Source organism: Marmota marmota, unplaced genomic scaffold (genome assembly GCF_001458135.2).
Source record: "Marmota marmota marmota unplaced genomic scaffold, marMar, whole genome shotgun sequence".
Taxonomy (NCBI): Eukaryota; Metazoa; Chordata; class Mammalia; order Rodentia; family Sciuridae; genus Marmota; species Marmota marmota.
In genome coordinates this window covers 11,829,404-11,849,289 of record NW_026000048.1, presented here as the reverse complement: position 1 = coordinate 11,849,289, position 19,886 = coordinate 11,829,404, and the positions used below count along the sequence as shown (strand labels likewise).

The following is a 19,886-nucleotide window of genomic DNA, read 5'->3' as shown; positions in this document are numbered from 1 at the left end:
CAAAGCTACCCAGTGCCCATCAGCAAATAGCAAGCTCTTTTCATCTCTGGATAGAAAGTGAGCAGAGATGGTTAATGGGGAATACAGTCCTAAGGGTGGCCCAAGAGATGCAGCAAGTTGGTACAGAAGAGTTGCCCGAAGATCTATGGTTGGAATGGTTTCAATCCACAGGCTACAGGCTACAACCCTCAATCAGGGAACACCCTGGCTGTGGATGCACCTCTGTAAGATGAAAGGTACCTGTCTCCGTGTAGGGTTAGATGACAGCCATCTCTTTCCATGGCAAGTGCCATGCAGCCATCTGCTCATTTATTGAGGTCCCTCCCAGGAGGGGAAATCCTCTTGCCTCCAGATGGTAAATGCATCTGTGGGAGGAGACTACCAACTGGGGGGCCAACGATGGTAACTCTTGTTAGCAGTGCTGTAAACTGGAGGACACCGTGTGGAGAATGTCCTGGCCTCAATTCCTACAAGTTCAAAGTGAAGTCCCCAGAGGGGGGAACATGACAGCTGAGTTAAGTTCTCAAGAGAATGATGGATGCTTCCCCAACCATAAAGGGCATCACAGGTTCAACTAAGCACCTCCCATTCTGGAAGTCAAAAAGCAGTCACTTTCCAAACAGACACTGTCCCATCGGCTTGACCCTAGGGAAGGAGAAGTGCTAAGCTCCTCCGGGAGGCTCAGAACTTCTGCAGGGCAGAAGCTATGTACATATCACAGACTGTCACCACTGATGGGCACCCTGTAGGGACTCAATACATGGTGACTGAATTAAACCCCGAAATGCACAGAGAATAGCCTCATCTTAGCATTTGTCTGCAACATCCTAGGCTTCACCATGGTACTCACAGGGAAGAGAATACTGTGCTCCCCTTCTCTTCACCAGTGGGGGGCGCTAATAAAGATACAGGGAAGACCTGCAAGAAAAATACAGGAAATGAAAGGAAGAGAGAGAGAGAGAGAGAGAGAGAGAGAGAGAGAGAGAGAGAGAGAGACCAGGTGTGAAAAACTAGGCGGCATGGGCAGCTGGGAGGGCAGTATGGATGGCAGTGATAGACCAGAAATAAGCTGAGTGGCTCCAAAAGACCCCTGATTTCAATACTGGGCCTCACCATGGTTGCAGCTTCTAGGGAAAGGATTCAGAACTACTGCCAACATCTGAGCACCTCTAATCACATGCTGCAGCAGAAGCTGTACCTAGGAATAGGTACCTAGGAGCAGCTCAAACTGTTGACAGGGGCACGACCTAAATAAGCCCCCTGGCTTCACTTGCTCTTAGATAACTTAAAAGTCACTAATTTTGGAGCTCACATGGCTGCATGACCACCAGGTTAGCTGCAATACTAGTGATCTACATCACTAGTCCCCCGCCAGCTTTACTGTAAATCCACCTCTGCCGTGTGGGCTATGATGATACGCACAGGATATGACAGTCACCTGGGTCACTCTTCAGGTACCTGAAGGCCACTTTTGCTAAAATCAATGACTCATCACTTGGGCCTGCAGACCTCCAATGGGGGACTGGAACAGCATGAAAACGCCTGGCGTCTCTGCCTTCATATTGAATCTGCCTTTTTTGTTGCCTTAATCTTTGGGTCAGATTCTGCTCAACTCTGCATGTAGACATGTTGATCATCTGAGAAATGTTTTACCCAGACATATAATAATATAAGGTTAACTTGACCTGGACTTGCCTGGTCTCGCTCTCTCGCCCCACTTTAAGGCTAAAGCCACCTACCAGCCACCGTGACTGGAAACACCAGACAATGAAAGGAGTGAAAAGAGGTGGCACCCCAATTCCTCAAGGGAGATCTCCTGTTCCCAGAAAAGACATGAATACCCCTCCCCTTTATCAGCCTGCCCCCCCCTCATTATTCCTATTCTATTTCTGTCACCCCTCAGCCTCTGGAGATGAGAAGCTGATTTGTGAGCAAAGCCTTTCTTTCTACCCAACACTCGTCTCTTGGGCACTGGATTTTCTGTGGGATGAGCTTCCAAACCCCAATTCAGTAACAAAACCAGGAGCTCTGAGGCATTAACAAAAGAGTTAACTGGGAGGCCCTTAGGCTGAGGTGACTCCAGGAGCACACTGGGTCCTACTGATGCAAACGGAAGCCCAAGATCAAGTCAAATGAAACTTGAGCTGGACCAATCAGAAACCACCAACTAAACTCCTACTAGGGACATTCCACTAGACTGTACCCAAATAAGGCAAATCAGCTGTAGCCAATCAAGTAACAGCTTCACTTGGATTAGTCCACCTAGAAAAGCTCATGGTCCATGCTGCTGGAGCGGAGCTCTGTGAACCATCTCTGGCACTGCCCAACTCATGAGTCTTTAATGCTCAAATAAATTCTTAAATGTATTTTGTCTGAAGTTTTTATTTTAATGGGGGGGAGCGGGCAAATGCAACCCTCTTCTAATCCAGCCCCTCCCCAGGCTTTTCACTCCCTGGGTTATGTTCTTTTGGGGGACTGAAGTGCTCCCTTATCTCCCCCACTCCCTTTTCAGGGCATCTTAATGCCAAAGACTGTTCCCAGACTCCCACATGCAGGTTCCATGTGCAGCCTCTTCTCCCCCAAGCAGAGAGGTAGTCCTTTCAGAGGAGAGAAGACATACGAAGGCAGAGGCTGCCCCTCCTGTCACAGAGCTATGAGATTTGTCAAGGGTCACTACATGACCTGCACAGCCCAGTGCAAAATAAAAAATGCAGGGTGTCTTGTCCAAAAAAGTAGAGGGAAATGTTCCCCCTTCTTCCATAATCTCTTTTTCAACCTGTCATGGCATGTTTTTAATTTAACATTAACTCCTTCAGGTGGCAATGATCACTAGGCAGGGGCAGGAGAGTGAGTGGCTGTCAGGCCGTTGAGTGGGAACTCCTACAGGCAGCGACGCCACACCCCCAGAGCACACTCATCAGACTTGACTGAAAAAACACAAATGCAGAGATAAAATCAGGACTTTTAAGAGGGCGCTAGATGCATTAGCCAGCAAGGTTGCAAAGGTCCTGGGGAACAGGCACTGGTTCCCAGGTCTAGAATTAGAGGGAGGGTTTATTTCCTAAGCCACAGAATCTCTGTGACTCCTCGGATTCTGATAATCCCCCATATTCCCAACCCTTCCCCCTCCTCTTGACCTTAGCAAGAGGTAAACCTTCCTGGAATCATTTTGAGAATCATTACTGGAGGCTCAGCAGAGAGCCTGCTTCCCTAGCCTCCCACTGGCTATGTCAGCACCTGCCATATTAATCACCCTTTGCTTAAACCAAACAGAATCGCTCTGCTTGTTCCACGTGGACCCTGACCAGTGTTCTTGGCTCTTCTCCCATGTCCCTGGATGCAGCGTCCTGGGCACGGCTATCATGTGGCAACCCCGCCTAAGTCAACTACTTCTGGGACTCAGGCACCAGGCAGGTCCAGGCAGCTTCAACATGGGTTCAACCCCCTGGGAAAAGAGATATATTTTGTTTTTTGATTTTTTGGTAAACTAGCAAAAAAAAAAAAAATGAATCTGAAAACTGCCTATTTCTCAAGCAGACAAACTAAGTCTATCTATCATCTAAATTAGCCTTTAGCTTCCTGATCAGACCACACATTTCTACATCTGACAGAAATGCCCAAGTTCACAGGCTCCCTGAAAATTGACAGCAGGGAGAAAATGCACAGCCCGTGACACCAGCTCAGTGGGTGGGTGGCTCCACATGCTGTGGAGGCTGAGGAGCAAGGCATTCAGAAGGCAAGGGAAATACAACTGGGATCAGCATGTCCCAAAATGTCACTCTGAAATTAGTTGCCTGTAAAAATAAGGATCGCACCTTTAGAGTTAAGCGTGTTTGAGCAAACCAAACTTGTTTGGTATAAAAGAAATTACTACATCTTGAAATGCTTGAGGTAGGTTGTTAGGTGGTGGTTGGTTTTTTGTTTTTACTTCCGCCAAATCACATTAATGCCAATTCGACACGTCCCAGTGTTCCTCCTGGTAACAGGAATATTATCGCTCTTAAGATGAGCTCATCTCTGATGACACATAGAGAATTTCACTCCTGTGGTTTTTTTCTGTTTTATTTTGTTTGTGGTTTTCTTTTCTCTTTCTTCCTTTTTTTTTTTGTACTGGGGATTGAACCTGGGCCATGCACATGCTAGGCAAGAATGCTACCACTGTGCTACATCCCCAAACCTTTTTATTTTATTTTGAAATAGAGTCGTGCTAAAGTTCTCCTGATTGGTCTCAAACTTAAGATCCTCCTGCCTCTGTCTCCCAAGCAGCTGGGATTATAGGGGGCACTCCCATGGATTAACTAGAGCGAAAAGCAATGCAAATTCCCACGTGGCTCAAAACTGCATAACCAAAGGCAGATGTTGCCAAGGGGCAGTCTGAGCAAAAAGGTCCAGAAGGAGTTAGATTTGGGGGTAGGAGAATGAGGGGATTAAGGATGAAGACCACTGACAGTTCAGGAAATATTCCAGGATAGAAGATAAAATGTTCGGCAAAGAAGTTAAGGACAGTGGTATATTATCAAGGTGGGAAGAAGAAGGCAGACCTCAGTGCTGTCACATTTCGACCTCATTCGGTCATTCACTCATTCAATGCTTATGAAGTGTGAGGTGCTCAGCACTATTGTCACCCTGTAGATACAGAAGTAGATGTCACAGAAGTGGTCCTTGTCTCTAATGTGGTTTAGAGCACAGAGATAGTAAACAAATCGACATGTAATCATAGTGTGCAGAAAAAGGAACTGACTGCTCTAAAACAAGGGTCGGTCAACTACAACCAGCAACACCCCACTTGTTTTTGTAAATAAAGTTTTATTGGAACTCAGTGCACACGTTCATTAGCATAGTGTCTAGGGCTGCCTCTTTACTATGACCATGTTACAACTCGCCAACCTAAAATACTTATTATTAAGTCCTTTATAGAAGATGTTTACTGACCCATAGTCTAAAAAAATAAAACGGGAGGTCTAATTTAGGCCAGAGTTTAGGGGGACTTCTCTAAGAAAGTGACATTTAAAAGGCATCTGAAAGATGAGGAAGGAGCCAGCCAGAAAGAAAATAGAGTTTTAAGCAGAAGGAACTCAACAGGGGAAGGCCAGAGGCAGAAAAGGACCTGTCAGGTTGAAGGCTTATAAGGGGTGAGGTAAATATGATTAAGAGAAAGTAGCAGCCTTGGGATTTCTAGCTAATGATAGTATTGGCGTTAGTAACCAGGAAAGTAACAGTCGCAGTGTTCTTTCTGGTTATGGTTCTACTTGACATGTATTAACTCTTTTGTTCCTTAAAGGGCCTTATGGTTTCAATGTGTTTGGAAATGAGAGGCACAAACTGCTTTTGCATACACTTTGCATAATATTGAAAACACATCAATTGCACCATCACAGAAGCCGGTGGTTGGGTGGGCTGACAGACACCCGGGAGGCCTAGCTCCCAGCTCCTATCCCCTTCAAGTAGAACACCTGGGCAATGTTACTGCTCTGAGAAACTGACCCACAAGATAATGCCATCACTTTAATTAAACACCTTAATTAGGGACATTCACAAGAAAAATGACCCTAATGGGTAAATTTTTAATCTTATTTGTGATTTTAGACCTTTAATCCATATTGAGAAATACTGGAAAATAAAACAAATTTTTCTTCTCAAAAAAGAGGAAAGAGTGGATTCCCAAAAGGAAGAGAATAGATAAGTCTGACAACATCCTCCTTGGGAAATTCTAGAGAGATAACTAAATGAAGTTTTCTGAGCAGTCAGAAAATTCTGAGGCACTAACTCTAAACTAGCACCAACCTCCTTTCCTGCCTTGGCAGGGTTACCAGGCTGCTAGGTCAGGAACCTGCCACAGATAGAGCATACAGTAAATGCCCCCAAGATTTCATTTTAGGGGTTCATTTATTCACAACAATATTCTAAAAATATGAAATGGAAAATTTCAGAAACAAATGATCAGTTTTAAAATGCTCATCATTCTGGGTAGTGTGATGAAATCTTTTATCATTCCATCTAGAATGTCAATCATCCCTTTGTCCAGTGTATCCACCATATATATGCTACCTGCCCATTAGTCATTTAATAGACGATTCTGTTATTTGAATGACTATTACAGATATGACAATGCTTGGATATAAGATTCAAGACTATCCATGATTTCTGGCAGTTACTGGGTTGGGGGGCAGGGTTCCTTAGAACATATTCTCCAATGATAAGACAGAACTACTATATGTCAATTTCAACCAAGACTCATTCATACATACTATTCGAAAAGGAAGAGGTGAGTGGGTCTTAAAGCTACTATTATGTGGATATAAAGCTCACAGCAGAACCATAACCAGAAAGAACACTGAATCAGGCAGGGCTGGGCTTCCTCCAGGTCTTTCCCCATGTAGAAGTAAGTGCAGCCCACCTGAATGAGAAAAGCAAAAGCTCTTGCTTTCAAAGCTTGCTGTAATAAGAGAGTTAGCCACTGTCACTTGCGTTTGGCAGAGACTCAAAGGCAGGCGGTTAGGTGGAAAGCTTCATAATGGCAAAAAGGGAAGGTTCAGATATGTCCTAAGTGGAGGCTGTTGAAATAGGAACAGGGACTTTGCAGAAAGACTGACAGAGGCGGGGCCTCACCTGTGATTGGTCAGGAAAGCACACTTGGCTTTCTGTTTGGTTCTAAGTTTGAAATGAGGACAAGAATTAGAGCAGCTGCCAGTTATTGATCAAATCTTGGCCATTTGGGGCCAATTGCTACAGGGTTATTGTTAGACTTCCTGACTGGCTGCTACAGATTGGAGGTTGGATTTACTTTTATATATGGTCTGGCTGTTGTCCACTGGTATAATTATCTCCTTCCCACCACCCCACTGAGTCTAAGTTGGGCAGAACAAACTGTTCAGGTCAGTTTGCTTGAAAATGGCACAAATACATTTTAGAAAATAGAGAAAAAGAAATTCATGGGTCCCAAATTCAGATAAGATAGAATTAAAAATCAATTAACAATCTCTCCCAAGGAAAATCAGAGGCACAAAGATGGACGAAATGTAAATGTACCACAACAGGTCACTAAAACAACACTGTCAGCAACCTTAGCTGCTAGGTGGCTAATCAATGTGTAAGTAAAGTGGATGGCCGATTCATCTGCCACTGGCCATCCCAGCCTGGGCAAGTCCTCTTATGAGCTATAATGGTGCATCTGCAAAATAAATAAGTCGAATTAAAATCTCTCAGTTCCTTTATGGTTCTAAAATTTTATGGTCTTATAATTCTATCCACTTGGGTGGTGCTTTTATTGTACAACTTTATGTCTGCCCAGCTAGACTATATAATTCATCAGGAGCTTGATTTGAAAAAACAAAAGGAATCACACCCATGTTTTGTTAGAGTGCATTCATTCAACAATAATTATGGAACAGTAACTATGAACAAAGTGCTCTCCCTGGTGCCCTGGCAAACAAAGCAAAACAAAACAAAACAAAACCTGAGAGGCATCCTTAAGGATTATAGTTGAGAAGAAATGATATGCACATACCTAATTCTGAAGCTAGAAATACAGTATTCAGCGTCCTAAAAGGATATAGAAAGTGCCACAGAAAATAATACTCTGTGTAACATGCTGGATGTCCTCTCTAAAGAGTCCAAAGAGAATGATCAGCTTGACATTGTACTTTTTTAGCATACTGTAACTTGTAAAGAATTATAGTTTGCTTTAAGTTTAATTTGCTCCTATTTCTTTTTTCTTTTCCTCAGCTTTAGGGTTTGGCACATCAGCATCATGCAAGCAGATCTCCACTGCAATGGGCATTCCAAAAGAGGATTCATGCCAGAATATTGGCCACTCTACCTTTTACAGGATGTTCTGGCCAGAGGAATCCCAGTCTCAGACATTACTAAATAACTGCAACGAACAGGGACAAATGTTCCCATGAAGCTTGTGTTCTTTAAAGTCTCTGTTCCCAGGAAGCAATCAATGATGAAAATTGCAATTTGTAAAAGAAGCAGCTTCTAAGTACAAACACACCTTACTTGGTATTGTCACTAGCAAGAAGGAACTAGGGAGGATTTTTCACTTGCCCTGTCCTGATAAGGAGGCCTACTTTTTTCATGCTTGCAGTTCTGCTGCTACCATTCAAAACTACTTCCGTTTTCTCTAATTCAAGAGAAATGCACAAATCACAAAAAGCAAGCTAAGGTGGTCAGGGCAGCATGGCCACTGCCTGCAGGCTTACTTTTCAAATGGCCTCCAGGCAGGGTGAGTAGGTTGGCCTCTCTTCCACGCCAAGCAATTCTGTGGAACATTTTGTACATTTTTCACACTCTGTTCCTTATTTTTAAATTACAATAAATAATTTTTTTAAAAAAACTGCACTTGAAATTGGCAGTTGACATCTCTCAAGTTTGATGCACAACCAAAGTAACTTCTTAAACTGCAGTGGAGAAAGGCAATTTGCTTGTGGTTCTTTCCCTCTATGATTTCCTCTCCAGGGTGCAAGAAAGACCCAGCAGGTGCACATGGTAGGGACAGAGACCTGCCTACAGGAAACAGAAAGAGCTTGGAGACCAACAACTAATAGTATGAGGGGAGGGGAAAGATAGTCATCTGAATAAAGACTCAAGATTTGCCAAATCTGATGAGGGATTTGGAGATCCCACCTGATATTTACCTTATTTGTGGCGAATCCCCAAACAATTAGCAGGCCCTTTTTGAGAGTAGGGTTTCTCTTTGTTTTACTGCAGACTCTCCTGGGTGTGCCTCCCATTTAATTTCTGTGACTAAAAGCCCTCAGGGAGGAAGCTACTTTGCAAACTGGGCTAAGCATGCAGTCAGCGAATCTCAAGCTGCCTAATCATTATTCTTAACAGGTTCTCCATCTTCACGGGGCCAAACCAGCTAAGGGATTCTCCCCCTCCCCTTCCCCACCACCGCCCAGGCACCATCACACACATCTGGTAGAGCTGTATGCCTTGCCAGTTGTCACCCACATAGGGGACACAAAGGGACAAAGAGCAGCAGCTAGGGTCCCAAAAATGCCCTGCCAATTTCCATAAGTACTGAACCATCCAAGACCCCCCCCCAATTTTGGAATATTCACTTTACATTGACTTGCAATGCGCCAACCCATTTCAACACCACAACGTGAATGGGAAGTATTTTATTTACTATTCCTGTGTTCCTACAGAACTGCATGTAAACATATCCTTCAAAACAAACAAAACAAAACAAACAGAAAAAAAAAACCCAAATCACAAAGAAAATCACTGTTGAAAAGATCCTGAAGGCAAAATCTTTAATAATCCAGTATATCCTCCTAGAACAGCCATTCCCTAATTTAGCCACAGTGATGGTACAGCAAATTCAATTAAAGCATATTTAAAATATCTTTCAAACACTTCTCTCTTGAACATCAAATAAGAGAAGGGTGAATATATTTTTCTATGTGACATATGAATATGAATTATTGTATTACAAGGAAAAAAAAGAAATGTAGTATAGGCCACACAAGCCATGCTGTCTGTACACAACCAGGAGCCCGCACCTCCTTCTTCCAGATGCTTTAGTCTGATCCAAACTTTCTCAATTCTGGCTGCACATTAGAGCTACCTGGGGAGGGTTTTTTTTTTTTTTTTTTTTTTAGTATTCCTGTTTGTGATACTGGTCTCAAAAATCAGGATCAGATCCTTGTTCCCCAGTGTAGAAGATTAAACATCCAAGAAATGTCAAGGCAAGAGTAGAAATTTATTTTACTACTATTTATTTATTTACTACTATTTAATTGTTTATTTATTTACTGCTATTTAGTAGAAATTTAAATTTTATTTAAAGGATAGAAGAGAAAGAGAGAGAGAGAAACTCCTCTGGAGAGGAGGGGACCCAGAACTGGTGTCCATGGGAGTAGGGGAGTCTTGCCCCTTTAGAAATTTTAGGTTTCCCTTTTTCTCATGCCTACATGACCAAAAGACATAGAAAGAGCCCTTGGGGGGTGGGGGCTGGGGTTATGGTTCAGAGGTAGAGTGCTTGCCTACCATGTGTGAGGGTTTGATCCTCATAAAAATAAAATAAAGATATTGAGTCTACCTATAACTAAAAAATAAATATTTTTTTTAAAAAGAGCCTTTGGAATGGGGGTGGGGAGGTACTTGGGTTGAAAAATGTGACCCTTCCCCTCCCCCAGGGGTGTTTGCAAGTGCTGGGAAAGTGTTATCTACCCATTCCCTTTTCTTTGATAATCAGCTACCTATCCTTTGCCCCATCTCATCTGGACCCTAGTCCCAGAGATTCTGGTAAGTTATTTACCTTTGCAGCCTCTCAATGTTGCAAAGAAGTTTGTTTTCCCTTAAAAGGAAAAAAAAAAACATAAAAATCATAGCATGCATCTTGGAGATCATTTCCAACTATATATTTTACAGAGAGGAACCTGAAACCCAGAGTGAACCATGTCAAAAGCATTAACAGGAAGCTGTCCCTGTTGACAGGGAACCAAGAAAACCAAAGCAAATCCTCCTGGAAGCGCGGGGTTAAGGCTGGCCCCTGGTCCTAGGGAGCTGGTGTTCTCCTGTGACTCACCTTCCTTATCAGGAACACAAGAGAACATCCTAGAACAGCAGTTCTCAGAAGCTGCTCCCAGGCCTGTGGCAGACAAGCTTGCACCTGTCATGATGATATCAGAAAAATAAGCACAAGAAAGTGAGAGGGTTAGGGGTTTTCTTTTTATTTTAAAAGACTGTCCTTTATTCTGGCATTGTATCCACCTTGCATTATTTCACGATGTTGAGTTTTTTCTCTTTTGTGAAATGAATTTAACAACAGACCAAAGGAAGCTTGTCTGTCCCTGTCTGGATCAGCATGATGAGGGAACCAATAGGGACCTATGAAGGACACTTTTGCAAAACATAGCCAGGGTGAGGGGGGCTTGAAGTTAAGTCACAGGAATGGTTAAACCCTAGAAAAAGATCATGAATTCCTAAAACAACGTCCAAGAAGCAGATCTGGTTTCCTCTCCAGGAAAATTTCTGCTGTCTGTTTCTTTCCCTCCAGGAGCTAAAATAAAACCAGGATTCTCCCAATTGATGTCATTAGCTGGGGTGGACTGAGGTTGGTTTTCTTTAGCTAAGGCACAAATGCTATAGGTTTGCCTGAAGCTGCTATTTCTGAAAACAGAGTAGAAACAATTAAAGCATATTTAAAATATCTTTCAAACACTTTTGGAAGACTTATACAGGTTTGTAGCAAGAAAGCCATTGTGTTATTAATTCACAGAGACCCTTCCATAAAAGGATGCACACGTGAACAGTCCTGTTCTGAATGCTATGTCCACATGACCCCCTGTCACAGCGGTGACCCTGTGCCAGCATGCGGCCAAGCACTCATGCGCTGAGGGAAGGAAATGGCCTTTGAGCCTGACAGATGCTGTGGTCGAGAATCCCCCATTGGGCTTCAGAAGGACTACAATGGCAGGTCACTGATGGCTGGTTGTGGTAGTCCAAGCTGACCTTCAGGGACCTCACAGGCTCTACCCTTGGTCACCCCATTGGAGAAATGACTGCAGGGTCAGAATGCAGACTGAGGCAGAGGCAGCTTAAATCAGTGTTTTCCAAAGTGTGTTGTCATGGCTAGTATCACCGAGGACAGATATGCAGAACCTCAGGCTCCAGAACCTGGAGATGGGGCCCAGCAATCTATGTTTTCCTAAGCCCTACAGGTAGTTCTGACACCCCTTAAATTAGGAATAACCAGTTTAAATCTCTGATTAGTTCCCAGAAAGACTAGCTGAGTTGTGAAGGATTTCTCAACAAGGGCTTATCCTCAGCTGACCTCTTTGTAGGAAAATGCACACATTTGGTCTGAGTAGCCTAAGCTCCCAGCCTAATGACTATTATGATGAGGACAAAACCTAGCTGCTTACAGTCCAAAAGCATTACTGGTTTATTTCAAGCTTTGCATGTTTTCTCTTATTTCAGTTGGTTGGTTTTTTTAAAAAATTCAAGTATTGTAATACATGTTTGTATTAGGAGGCAATATGATATACACACACAAAACAAGGCTTCGATTTGAAAGAGACCTTGATTTTAATCCCAGTTTTGGCAAGCTACTGAACCTGTGAGCCTCACATTTCTCATCTGTAAAATGGAGATGCCACTCGTGTTCCTTTGGTGCTGTTTTAAAGTCTGAGCAAGAATGTGTATGCTCAGCAAATAGCAGCATATGCTATTACCATCAGCGTCATTATCATTGCCATTCTATCTCCTCCTCAAAGTCACTGCACATCACATCCTTCTTCTTGGACAATGGCTCTGTGAGTCTGGTAAAGGAAATTCATTTTTGTTTTCTTCCTGGTGAATCCATTTTACTCATCCTTAATTATCACTCGAAATGCATTGGCACTTTTCCAAATAAAATCAATATTTCCCTGGGATAAGCCTCTTACCCTTGCTAGCTTTCTAGTTACTTCTACAAATCTCAGGGTTCAGGCATTGTTTGGAGAATCTGTAACACCTGATTTACAGGCAGAACCTGTAACACTTGAATTCAGCTTCCTGCATCCCAAGTGTTGCAAAGAAAAGTAGTTGTTCCAAGAGTGTAGAAATCGTAAGAAACTCTTAAACACTGTCCCGAGTGTTGAAAGCCACTTGGCCAACATAATGTTCTGATTATCAAAAATCCTGTTAGTACAATCACATGCATGTAGCCCTTGAAAAGATTTTTGAACATCTGAACACAGAAATGTCACCTGAATGAGAAGGGCCAAAGCAGGGAAGTGTCAGGAACAGAGAGGTGCTCAAACCGAGTCACTAGTGGACAATGTCAGATAAAAATCTAAGGGATTTTCCTGCCAGGAAAACAGCATCCCCTTTGCTGTTTATCTTAAAACACATCTGACTGGAAATGGGATGAGCTATTTTAACAACGACGACAGGTGTCAAATTCTATATCTGCCCAGAACAATCCCACTTATTTTACACACCAAGGAAAATTCAGCTCATGTCATTGGAACTGTAATTTGGAAGAGCCATTGAGAAATCAGCTCTCCCAGTCCCCTCTCCAGGTAGAGTTAGAAGAGTGAAGACTGTGTCCTAGGTTCATTCCACTATTAGATGATCTTTGCCTGATAAGAAATTGTATCCAACTTAAATTTCATCTACAATTTCTGTGTTCTTGAGCCCATGTTGACTAGTGGTGAATGGTGGTTGTTTATTTTCTCTGAGATTCATTATCTTCACTGTAAAATAAAGGAGATGGATGATGACGTCTACATGTCAGGATTCTGAAAGAAAAAGAGGTTGGGAGGAAGGAAGAGAGGGGACAGACACGGGGTCCCACAGAATGCTGGCCACTCAATACAATAAGATACATGGGAACTAATGTCCCTTGTCAAATCTCTCACACCAGTCACTTCTGTCTCCTCCCAGAGGCTACTTCTAACCCTTGACCCCTCCTGTGGCTCCCCAGAAGGCCTCTCCCAGCAACCCCCACCTTTTCCTCAGGCTGGTCCTGAGGATGTGGTGCACCATGACTTCTGCTTCTCTCTCTTTCTATTGGGGCTTACACAATACAAGCCTTTTTGATTTGCACTCCATGTCTCAAGTTCCACGTGAACCTTGCTCTGGTTGACAGACCTGTTTGAACAGTAAGACTTCCCCATACAAAATCCACTTTGCACAATACCTGAAACAAAGTTGCCAGGGAAGTTCATCTGTAGCTAATTCAAATCCGGCAGAATCACTAGCTTAGTACACCAAATACTGTGACCCAGGAGACAAGCCACAAACACTGGCAGGGTACAGTCTACCATTGAAGCTAAGTTTTAAAAAGAAAAATGAACATTTTAGTCTGACGGCTTGGTGCAGTCTAGATGTCCAATTCAGGAACATCTGTTCATTTAAATGACTTACAGATCATGTGGATAAGCAAATTGTAGCCTTAAGAATCATCTACAGTTGGAGAGGTCTGACTCCTGCAGCCAGGTCTGGATGATGGAACCTTCTGGAAATCCCTCATGGGGGATTCTAGATGTCTGCAAAGGCCCTATGAGGTTCCACATGGTGATCTTTTCCTCCAAAGAAGAGATGGGATCATTGGGTTTTCTGCTTAAGGAAAAACACACTCAAGCCAAGCACAAAGCAAAAGGTTTAAAGTAGGTGACGTTTAAAATGATTCCCCCTTAGCAAAGACAACAAGGAGGTCTGCAGGCTCCTTGACCCAAAGCCACTCTGAACCTCTGTCTTATCTAGTGGGAAGCAGGGGCCTGAATAACCAAAGAGGACCCAGTCTCTACCTTGAACAATGTGAACAGTGACTGAGGTGACACAGACCAAGGTTCTCCATGATGGCACCAGCATCTAAGAGAATGGAGAGAAGATTGGGACCAGCTTAGACAGGAAGGCTTCATGTTCGAGCAACACTGGAGAGGGTTCTGAAAGATGGCTAAGATCTTTGACAGATAGAGAGAAAAGGGGACAAGGAAGCAGAGCATATTGAGAGAACAGAAAAGAGTTCTTTTTGTTTGCCCCAGTGGGAAGAACAGATTTCCTCCACAAAGACCCTAATATCATGATGCTCTGCCTTACATCGCCCCAGGTCAAAGGCAATGTAGTCAAGTGGCTATGGACAGAAATCTCTGAAACCATGAGCCAAAATAAACCTTTCCACCTTTAAACTTATTTTTCTCAGATATTTTGTTACAGTAACAGAAAGCTAACTAACATAGTGAGGGAAAGCTGTTGTAGTTGTCCTCACATAAAATGGTGAAGACCAGAAACAGGTGTATAGATATGGGGAACCAGCAAGGAATCCTGGACTTGTGTGCGGAGAACTCCCCTGGGCTCATCCTGGCTTGAGTTTATGGGTAAGGAGGACATGGCACCTGAGTGTGAGCACTGGGATGGTTTCATGATACAGAATCAAGGTGACCACCCTCCTTCAAGTGCCTCAGGCTGGTGGGGATTGACAAAGGCCTTCCCAGTCTGCTCATTGAGAATCCAGGATGCATGTACAAGGATTCTTGTGCCAGTTCTATGGCCTCTCACGGTCTGTCCCCTGGACTGGGTTTTGGAGCTATCTGTGCCACTGGCAAGGATATGACTCCTTTTTCACTAGACACTCCAACTGTCTATTCTGAGATATATGGCATGCAGGTGGAGTGGCTGACTGAAATGTGCAGATCAAGCCAGATACTATCATACACAGGTCTGCACAGCTCTAGAAATACCGGCCCAAGTCTCTAGAACAAGGGGCTCCAAGTTGTGTCAACTATGTACCCTTTTAGTACAAAACCCCCATATAGGAATTTATTTATAAATTATAACAGATATACCACTATACTGACAATTTCGATAAATTTTATTTTCTCTAGTACTCACAAAAATAACATTTTGCTTTCGCTAGAAAACCCTTATCAATGATAGTATCTGAAGCGCGATAATGAAATTAAACATGTCATGCACTGTTCTATTCTTGTACCATATTTGATGAAGAACTGCCAAGAACAGAAATGTCGACTCTCCCATTTTCTTACTGTAAGCGTGTGCCTGCATTTTTAGTATCATCTTTGAGCCACCGTTTCCTTTCAGGAATCTTCTCGATTCTTGATCTATTTCGTGAAGGGTGGTTTAGGTACATCCAGGCACTGTAATCCACAGATCCACTTCCCTGGCCACATAAAAATGGCCCACAACATCTCAGGCAGAAGGCAGGTGAGCAAAGATCTCTGTGGGGCCACTTTTCCCTGACAATGACTCACACGGCCGTGCCTGTCTGCCTGACAACCGTCAATCTAGAGTGAAATTTGTGATTCTCAATTTCTTTCTTGCTCTTAGAGACAAAACAGTAAGTAGACGTTCTAACCTTTCTTTCTGCATCCCAATGGGCCTTCTTGTCGACCCACTCTGGAGATCAGTGCTTTGGAGAGACATCAGTGCTGAAAATTCTCCATATTAAAGAGAGAAAAATGAGGAAATCTCCACAGATGGATATATGGAAAGCAAAGCAGACTGGGTGTTGAATTTTGAAAAATATTCCCAGCTGGGAAACAGAAGGAAGAGGAGGAGTCAGCAAAGAAGAAAGAACCTTCAAAAAACGAGGAAGGCGAATATACTCATAATATGTCATCATAAGGAATCTGAGAGCTTTAAGAAGCATGCTGGTCAAGTGTTGGTCAACAGGCCAAATGTTTCAGAGATGTCAAGAGGACTCGATACTATGAAAAGGCCAAGATGCTTGGCAACTCAGAATTAATCGGTGATCCTTGAGAATGCAGTCTCAGTACCATGAAAGGGCAGAAAGCTACCTTGTAAAGGTGAATGAACTGGTGAGGAGAAACACAATTTAAAGAAGCTTAGTAACAAAAGAAGGCAAAAAAGAAGGAAAGAGAAAACTTTCCATTGTTCTAGAAGTCAGGACTTGAGAGGATGGATCATTCCACTATATGCCACCATGAGTATGAAATATTTGCTTCATTTGATCCATCTTAAAAATCTAGACTATAATTAGGTTCCTGGCCTTGATTTCTGTCCTACTGTACCACATCTCTGCCGTGCTGGCTGTCAACTACCATCCTAACACTCAGTCTCTCGTCTGTGCCTCTCTGTAAACCAGCTCCACCTAATGATAAAAATGAGCCTGTCCATCATCTCTCCCTCCTGCTCTGCCCATGGTGTCTCCTCCAATCTCCAGCACAGTGGACACCCACAGCATCACTGACCAAGTCCCGCGTCAGGATACGTAGGCCCCATTTCTACCACAGGGTTGCAGGCCTGGGATCTGATTGCTTCATTTCTCTCAGGCCTATGGGGTCCTATTAATTACCCCTGTCATTTGGTATCCTGTCGGAAGAAAAATGGCCACATGAACAGACAGATGCCAGGCTCTGCTCTTTTCATTGCTTCTCTGTTTCTGTATCTGGTCCTAGCATCTTCCCAACCACTCACCCTGAAAACTTACTTCCCTCATTCCTCATCTCCCAATTCTTGCAGAGTTCTGTTGATCCTTCCTCCTTAGTTGTTCCGTTGTTCCGGGACCTTCCCTCTAGCCAGGGCTTTCACAGTCAGACCCAAGGAGTTTCTATTCTGACACTGTCCTAATCCACCCCCAGCTACCTGCCACCCCAGGACTCCTCCTTGATCTTCCCCATCCTCCTCCACACAACAATCTTCCAGTTACCCCACTGTCTTTAGCTTCAAGAGTGTTCCTCGGGGCTTGGCTCCAGCCACCCCCTTCCTCCTCCCTGGGGTCTTCTAAAACCCTCCAGCCAGTCTTCCAGAAACAGCCCAGGCTTTTCATGTCTTTCTGTCTACCCCCGATCTGGCTGTTCCATCTGCTGATCTGTTTCCCCTGCCACCACCCAGGAAAAGCCTACCCACCCTTCAAGGTCATCTTCTTCTGATGCATCAAGTGGCTGACTGGCCCCTCTCCTGAGCCCTTCTGCAAAGTGCCTGCACCCCTCCTATGGGATGCTCAGGCTGCCTTGGCACACAGTTGCTAGGTCACTTGGCACCCTCCCTGAAGTGTGGGAGGGGTTGGCTTCATTTTCCAAAATGTGCATAAGTCATGAATAAGGTTCAAGAAACAAAATCCACTAATCCATCTCAAAATGGTGCCAGTTTCTTTCCAGAGGGTTATTTACTCACTGAAACTTAGGAGGCATTCAGAGTGTCTTTTTTATATTTAAAATCCTGTTGAAGGTGTAACAAACCTCAAGCAGAATATACAACAGGGGATGTCCCTGGTAGCCATTCAATCATCTTACTCTGTGGCCTATATTTTTAAAAAGAGGACTCCATGTCCCACCAAAGAAGACCCAGCAACAAAAATGGAAATGTTGGGCCAATTCTGCCAGGGATTTTTTTTTCTTTCTTTTTTTTTAATGCGCCACTGGGGATTGAACCTTGGGCCTCACCTTTTCTAAGCACACAGTTTACCACTGAGCTACACTCCCAGCCCTATGACAGGGATTGAATGAATTTTAACAAAACTTTCTTTTTTCTTTCTATGTGGGTTTTTTTTTTTTTTGGTACTGATTTCCATCTTTGAAATGAATTCAAATTTATCATTCTCAAAACATTTTTGTTTGGTTAAATGCGTTTATGTTTTCAAAATACTTGACAATTCTATGCATGCAAAGAAATACAGCATTTGGATGTTTTCAGAGGGAAGGGGGAATGCATGTCATCTTCCTCAATCTTCCCTCTTGTGAAATTGGTATAATTCAATTCACCAAAAATATGCCAAGTCCTACTATGTAGCAAGGACTTTGCCAAACACAAGAAATACAATGGGACCATTCCTATGTGCCAGGAGATTTAAATCTGCCGGAGAAGGAAGATAATAGGCAATTACTCTATATGGTGACAAGTGTCACATGGAGGGAGATGCCAGGCACTGCTGGAGCACATAGTGGGGATAGCTCAAATCATACTGAGGTTCTGGAGGAAAATGTCCTAGATCAGTGTTTCCCATGGATAGATAAGCAAATGAATGCCCTGGGGATCTGGGTCAAGATTCTGATTCGTGGCTCTGGGGTAGGGCCTGAATATCTGCATTGCTGCTAGCTTTCAGAAAATTGAGAGGCTGTTGGGTCAAGGACCATACGGCCCAGAGGACCACACCAGGAGTGGAGGCAGCATTTCAGGTAGACAAAATGATGTGGAAACAGCAGTGGGGGGGGGGGTGCATCTACAACACTGCCCATTTCTATTCCAATGAATCTGAGAGATAAATGAAAAGAAAAGAAAAGGGATCTAGGAAAACACCAGTCACTTTGGAAGTGTGATGTGGCCTTCTGTCTTTGTCCATTTGGGTTGCTATAACACACTACCATAAACTGAAATATATTTCTCACAGTCCTGGATGTGGGAAGGCCAAGATCAAGGTGCTGGCAGGCAGATTCAGTGTCTGGTAAGCACCTCCTTTCCGTTTCCTAGCTGGTGCTTTCTAGCTGAATCCTCACATGGCAGAAGATGCCACTTAGCTCTTCTGTGTCTCCTTCTTAAGGTCTCAATCCCCTTCAGGGAGCCTGGTGGTCTAATCACCATCCCAAGCCATCTCCTTGTGGATTAGGACTTCAACATATGCATTTGGAGGACATAAAACATTCAGACCATAGCACCATGCTAAATAGATGTAAGAGCTCTCTGATTCACTGTAATTAGAAGAAGAAACCTAAACCATCCAAAAGTCTGAGCTATAAAATATCATTAAAGAATGTTGAGTTATTCTAAGCACTTACAGCCTCTTGAACCCATGGCTCCCCAGGGTACCTGCTGTATCCACTTAGACAAAAAGGTAATTACTGACATTGACTAGTTTCAAGAACTTAAATGTATTCCTTTACCTAGGTGGGTTTTATAAGTGCTTTTCATTCTGTCATTTGCCCACCAGATAATTTTTAATATTAGCAGAAAAGGTGAACTTCAATTGGATTTAGGTCCTTAGTAAAACAGAGCTCAAAATAACAGGATTTTCTATAATCCATGTAACACGACACCATTCCAAAAGGCACCCTGAAAAATTCAAAGTGACATGTTAATATTAAAGGTTATTTTATATAAAACAATTACAGTTTATGCAAGTAAGTAAATGCAATTTGCTGCTGAAAAAGGAAGTTAAAGGTATACCCTCTAATTGAACCCTTGAGTACAGAGAATACAGGAGTCTGAAAGATGTTCTCTGAAAAGTCGGATTGCCACTCGATCCATCTGTGCCTCCAACTTGGTGGCAATACCATGAAAAGAGGCACATTTCCTTTTCTTTTTGTAATTGTGTATGGACAGCATACCTTTATCTTATTTGTTTATTTTTATGCAGCACTAAGGATTGAACCCAGTACCTCACACATGCTAGGCAAGTGCTCTGCCACTAAGCTACAGCCCCAGGCAGGCACATTTCTTGAGTAAGTCGTTCCTTCAGAACATGGTCT

The 19,886-nt window shown here is 43.3% G+C and overlaps 1 protein-coding gene across 5 annotated transcripts in view; it reads right to left on the bottom strand.

Annotated features, from left to right (window-relative positions):
* The window catches only part of Camk1d (calcium/calmodulin dependent protein kinase ID), a 382,840-nt gene that overhangs the window by 195,871 nt on the left and 167,083 nt on the right, over nucleotides 1-19,886 (bottom strand). The window contains exon 2 of one of the 5 annotated variants that reach the window (XM_048812667.1): nucleotides 10,541-10,624. The exons of the other annotated variants lie outside the window; for them this stretch is intronic. The gene's annotated coding sequence lies outside the window, so the exon portion shown is untranslated. The remainder of the gene's footprint in view (nucleotides 1-10,540; nucleotides 10,625-19,886) is intronic. 5 annotated transcript variants of the gene reach the window in all.